General features: G+C 40.2%; 1 long non-coding RNA gene across 1 annotated transcript; it reads left to right on the top strand.

Annotated features, from left to right (window-relative positions):
* The first annotated feature begins 329 nt into the window (after positions 1 to 329).
* On the top strand, positions 330 to 3,175 carry LOC141271019 (uncharacterized). Its single transcript, XR_012321796.1, has 3 exons — positions 330 to 522; positions 632 to 715; positions 2,608 to 3,175. It is a non-coding gene; the product is annotated as an uncharacterized lncRNA (long non-coding RNA).
* The last annotated feature ends 3,196 nt before the right edge of the window (positions 3,176 to 6,371 follow it).

The raw sequence follows: 6,371 nt of genomic DNA, 5'->3' as shown, positions 1-6,371 counted from the left end.
CAACTGTAACAAAAAATAAACACTACAGTAAAGAAAAAAAAACCTCCTAAGCAGTGAGGATATTGCCGGTTATTACATGACATGGCTGTAGTGCAGGGAACACTTCCCTTGGTTACTATCTTGGCTCTGCTGTTCTCTTCTCTGTGCAGTGACATCTCCTCACTATGATCTGCACCACTCTCCCCTTCTTTATGGCCAGGAGCATTGTCATTCTGCTGCATCCTGATTGGTAGGACACACAGTAGCCTCAGCTGATTGGTCAGTGATGTCATAAAGCTGGTATGTGATTGGCTGCAGCTTGTGTATAGGTCAGAGACTGGGCTGGACTTACACATTGCACAGCACGTGAGGATAAACAAAGCTCCTAGGCTGGTGATGTAATGATGGGGGGTGAGAATGTGCGTCATGCAGCCCCCCATCCATGTCACTCACGTGTCAGACTCCTCACCATTTTACTGGGTATATACTAATTCTCAGCACTGAGCTGGTTAATACTTCCACCATGTTTGGCAGACTGCTCAGGTACTTTTTGAAACAGATGACACTTTTTATATTTTTAAGAAATAACATATGTACCAAACATATTAACCCTTTCCCATTTTTTTCTGCTTTTCTTTTTCTGCTTATTCAGTTTTTACCAGCTACCATCTGCCGAAAAATACATGTTCCAGACCCTAGATTGCTGTGATAATGGTATGGTCGCCAAGCCTCCCTGGTAAGGACCAAACCATCCGATTACAAAAAGTAATTGGAGTGAGCACATCAAAAAATGAGAAAAAATAGTATTTGTTAAGCTTTTGAAATAGAATTATTACTCGTTTATAATTGTTAAATAAAATGGAAAGTGAATGAACCTAAGAGAAATCTAATCAAGTCAATGTTGGGTGTGATCATCCTTTCCCTTCAAAGCAGCAACAAAACATCAATCCCTCTCGGTTCACTTGCACACAGTTTTTAAGCAATTCAGCATTTACGTTGTTCCAAACATCTTGGAGAACTAACCACAGATCTTCTGTGTCTGTAGTCCTGCGCAAATCAATCTGTATCTTCATGTTATCCCAGAGAGACTCGGTGATGTTGAGATCAGGGCTATGTATGATCCATATCATCACTTCCAGGACTCCTTGCTCTTCTTTACTCAAATATATTTCTTAATGACAATGGCTATATGTCTAGGGTCGTTGTCCTGTTGCAGAATAAATTTGGAGCTGATCAGACACCTAGGTATTGGTATTACATGATGGATAAGTATCTGCCTGAATTTCTCAGCATTGAGGACACCATTAACACCATCTCAACATATGACATACTCTTCTGTCGTATGTCGGGTCCTAGTCTTTGATGAAAGCTCAGAACTGAGCATGCACCATTATCTGCAGACAATGGTTGCTAACAGCAGTGGAACCAAGCACCGCCTATTGTTGATGACCACTTAAATGGCGCAGTCAAACTCTGATAGCGGCATATAAAGTGCGAGGACCAGGTTAGAGGCGTTATTTACCACATGCCCATCGCCCTCCTCCCGTGGCGCTGATGCTTACCATGACAGCCAGGGCTAGGAAAACCAGACTGTGGCTGGCGTTCATAGGATACTGTGATTTTTCTTCTTTACTGCAGTACAAAAATATAAAACTTTGAATCACCCTCCTCACCCCTTTTTGCCTATTGAAAAAATAGTTAAGTGAAAAAAATATACACATGTGGTATTGCTGTGTTTGTAAAAGTCTCATTTATCAAAATATAATAGAGTAACATGATTTTTATATGCTGTAAACATCGAAACTCCAGAATCACATTATTTTGGCCACAGAAACTCCTTGAAAAATGAAATAAGCAACCAAAATTTTACTTATACCCCAAAATGAAATCAATAGACACCTCACGCCAAAAAATAAGCCTTCACAAAGCTCAATCAGACTAAAAATTTAAACGTTAGGGGTCTCAGAAAATAGCGACACAAATAAAATTTTGCTAAAAGTTTGATATCACTAATCGCACTAACCTGAAGAATCATTTTCACCAGTCATTTTAACCTTACCAATACAGTATAACTACCTTGTGTCTTGTTGTGCTTAGTTATGCCATGTTGTATCACCTGTGACGTGAAACTGTCTTCAACAACCTCACCCTTTGTAGCACAGCATGGCTGTTCCTCACCCAGTTTTAAGCCTGTAACTTTCTTATTCAGTTAATTACAATGTTTCGATCTACATATGACAATAATGATCCTATAAAATCCCTGACCTTATGCAAGTGTACAAGTGTACTTAAAAAAAATTAAGGCTGTTTTGAAGACAAAGAGTGGTCACACCAAATATTGATTTGATTTAGATTTCCTTTTTTGTTCTCTCACTCTGCATTTTGTTAATTGACAAAAATAAACTATTAACAGTATTAAAATTGTACCCATTTTTTCAGCATTTCAAGTATGAAAAAAAATAAAGAACAAAGCATCTCATACATTACAGTATTAATCACTGACAGCACATTGATAACATCTGTGTGCAGTCTGTGATTTTCATGGACTTATAGATTTGTATGGCTAATTTTGATCTGTGACTCATATAAAAATGGACATGTATCTGTGATTTTTTTTTTCTGACACAGGGACCAGAAAAAAACCATGGACATTTGAACAGCCCCATAGACTATAATGTGTTCTGTCCAAGAAAAACACAGACAGAATACGCATTTAGTAAATGGACGTCTGAATGAGGTCTTCAATAGCTCTCATTGTTTAGAATAGTGCAGGCAATAATTGTATATTACATGTTATAAGGCATTTTACACTGGAGAGGCTAACTGCAATGGGGAAAGGCTAATGGTAGCCTGCTGAGCCTGAGGAAATATCACCCTTCCCATCGGCATAGATTTGCATGTGAAATGTCTCCATTTATTGATGGCTCCAGAAGATTCTCATTATAACTGCTGGCTACTTTATAGAGAGAGAATCTGTAGGTACTATGTTATTACCAATAATGTTATTCTGTATTATGTCTGTAAAGCCCAAAAAATTAGCTGGAACACAGATTGATATAAGTGCAATGTCTAGGGGCTCATTCACACTGTGGCCATTAACAAAACTTAGAATAAGAACAAAATGAGCAAATACCCTGCAGTAAATAAATAAATAACTGAATAGTACATGTAAATAACATATGGTACTTAGTTGAGACTATTTTGATCAAGAGAGCATAAAAGCCATCCCACTACGACAAGGTGTACCCAATCAGGATAGTCCCGAACTCTTGCAGTTCTCGCTACGTGCCAGCAGGCTTCAATTGACGGGGGGCAGAGCAGGACCCAGACCTGACTGTTTAAACACCTGTCCATGGAAAGCTATATAGATGAAACGCACAGACCAAAAAGGGGGAGCCAAGCCCCTATATGTTCAAAGTATCATAAGCTAAAGCAAAACCAAAGAAATGAGCAGGAATACATGTTGGTATAAATGCAATGTGTTTCCACGGGCAGGTGCTTAAACAGTCAGGTCTGGGTCCTGTCTATTTTGTGGCCTGCTGGCACGTAGCAAGGTGAACTACAGGAGTTAGGGACCATCCTGATTGGGTACACTTTGTAGCGGTGGGGTGGCTTTTACACTGTTTTGATTAAAATACTGTCAACTATGCACCCTATTTTATATACACGTATTATTACTATTTATTTATTTATAGGTATTTGCAAATTTTCAAGGCAATTCAGAGAAAAATATACCTGGCTGCAATTGGACAGTCAGGATCTGATTCATGCTGTCGGTTGTTTGGGCATCGAGAATCAGATGAGAGATTCCATTAAATAGAGGCAAGATTACTGTGTAAGACCTCATTCACACGTCCGTGTCATCAGTGTTTTGGATCAGTGCGTCTTGAATGTACAGTCCGTGTGTCTATTTTTACCGTCAGTGTTTTTCACAGATGATTAAAGAAATAAATAAATTCCAAAGCTTCTCCTATACTTCGCAATGTTAAATACAAACAGCACACAGATGCCATCCGTGTGTTATACGTATTTTTCACGGACCAATAGACAAAATACGGACATGTGAATAGCACCATAAATTATAATGGATACGTGATGTGTCCGTGAAAAAAAATGAAGAGAACACATACGTGCAACACGGATGTGTGAACGGGGTCTAAGTGCCACAATATGTGTTCTTCTACCTGTCTTTATAAGTTGGAAGATATGCCCATCTGTGACTGGACCTGTGGGCCATAAATCTGACTACTATATATCTATATATACAATTTTTTTTGGGGGGGAGGGGGGACTTAATTAGCAATTTTGCTATGGGACCTGTACATGGACCCCCAAGGTTCACTGATGCACATGGAGAATAAAAGCTAGCTTGTCTGATCCAATCCGAAATAAGTGACTAGCACAAATTTGCGATAAAGTAATGCTGTCTCTAATGATGGCGCTACCAGGATGTCCTACAAGAAAAGACTTGCTGGTGGAAACTGTGTGATGTTCTAGGCAAAGTTTTGGGTAACCAGACATTCGTGTAGTTATGACTTTGACATGTACCACTTATCTTACCACTCTACGACCAAGTACACCCCGTCATGATACATATTTGCAAATAGTCCCAATATTACTGGAAGAATTGCAGGAATTGGGACACAAAAGGGGTGGAGCTCAGAAAACCTGCCCTAGAATGGGTGTTCCTGGTGGTACCGGCATTTACAGTGGCAGGGCTTACATTCCTGATTTTGCCCATTATGGTATTGGTAAGAACGTATTCCCTAATGGCAGAAGGATAATGTGTCTTGCTACGCTGCAAAAACTGTTCAGAAATGGTTTGAGGAACATGACAAAGAGTTATGGGATTATGGGCTGGGGTTGCTGTGACTGGACAGCCACTTGGTGTGTGCCGATAAATCATCATTGGAGGTCGCATATTAGTGGAGAAATGAATCTGACAGGTTCAAGTTTCCCTGTCCTATCTCATTGATTCCCACAGGTTCCTGGCAGCCACTTACCTCCCCCCTCCACGCCATAGATTTAATACGCTCTGAACCCCTCTCTCAGTGAAACAACCCTGTCTTAACCCCATGGTGATCAGCAGATTGTCGCACGTCCAGCTCCTGAACCTCCCAGCAGTAACAGGGACACATTTTTGAAATGCAGCATTGGATGGCAATCATAAGTCTAACACAGCTCTCCATGCTAATAGAGGGGTATCTCGAGTGGCATCCCTCCTCTCTAAAACACACTTATGCTTTAATAGGGAGCAATAATAGAAATTAATTAAGGACATATTCTTATATAATCATTACAAAAGACAATCCATCGTATTGATGCTGACATTATCCTTGTATCTCCCCATCCATGCACCATATATATATTTGTATACGTTGCTAGTTCCTTCATTGTCTATTACGTCATCTGCTTTGTACGTTACCATGTCCCCCTATATTTCTGTAGGATGTACTAATAGCACATACATGAACATAAGATAGACAGAGGAGCAGACTGAGTCAATAGAGGGGGTGGAGGGGACAGGGAGGTTTCGCATTCAGTCTGCAGCTCGGTTTTGTTCTTTGTCACTTTCATTGTTCTCTACACATCTCAGTGATTGACGTACCAACAATCCCCCAATAGGAGAGGTGCCAGCTGTCAGCCCGGGTCAGGAGGCACTGGTGACAGCCTTGTCGCAGATTCAGATGCTGCTTTGGTTTCTTAGAGACTGCAAATGATCAACGTGAGAACTGAACACAAGTGCATACAACAGTAGTGCGGCCATATAGCAGAGGACTAAGAAACCATCCCTAAAATCACCTACAGAATCAATATTCAGAAAAATGTGCTGGCAATAAAACATGGGGGCTGCTAAGGCTCTATTCACACATGTGTTATAGTTTCTGTGTTTTTCAAAAAGAATGCCAATGGCGCGCAACGGGCCCTAGTGACTTACAATGGGTTCTGTCATATTGATGGGAAGAATAAACCAGCATGATGCATTATTCTTGCCATCAAATACCAGGAACGTGGACAGAGATTTCATATGAGGCCTGTGATGGCAATGAGACCTCCAAAAAGCATGATATCTATGTCTACTTGGTCTGTAGGTGCGATGCATTGGGATTTCTCTTCTGGACCTGCCGTGCTTTGCGTCTCAAAGCACTTCGGTATTTTGATATGAAGAGGGGGTTACATCAATATATCAGGCAATACTTACAGTATATGGCTCCATCTTCTTATATAAGTAATTTATATATATTTGTTTCCATCATTCTTGTTCATGGGCTGAGCGGCAATATCAGATACAACACCAGTGAACAAGGGTGGTACTGAATGAAGCAGAAAAAAAAAATGTTTGTTCTTTATTTTTAAATCTTACAACCCAAACTGTCCGCTGCTCTTTTCAC

Source organism: Phyllobates terribilis, unplaced genomic scaffold (genome assembly GCF_046119375.1).
Source record: "Phyllobates terribilis strain yellow unplaced genomic scaffold, ASM4611937v1 Scaffold_5__5_contigs__length_657084704, whole genome shotgun sequence".
NCBI classification, from domain to species: Eukaryota; Metazoa; Chordata; class Amphibia; order Anura; family Dendrobatidae; genus Phyllobates; species Phyllobates terribilis.
The sequence above is the reverse complement of the archived record's forward strand: the minus strand, read 5'-3'. Positions and strand labels throughout refer to the sequence as shown.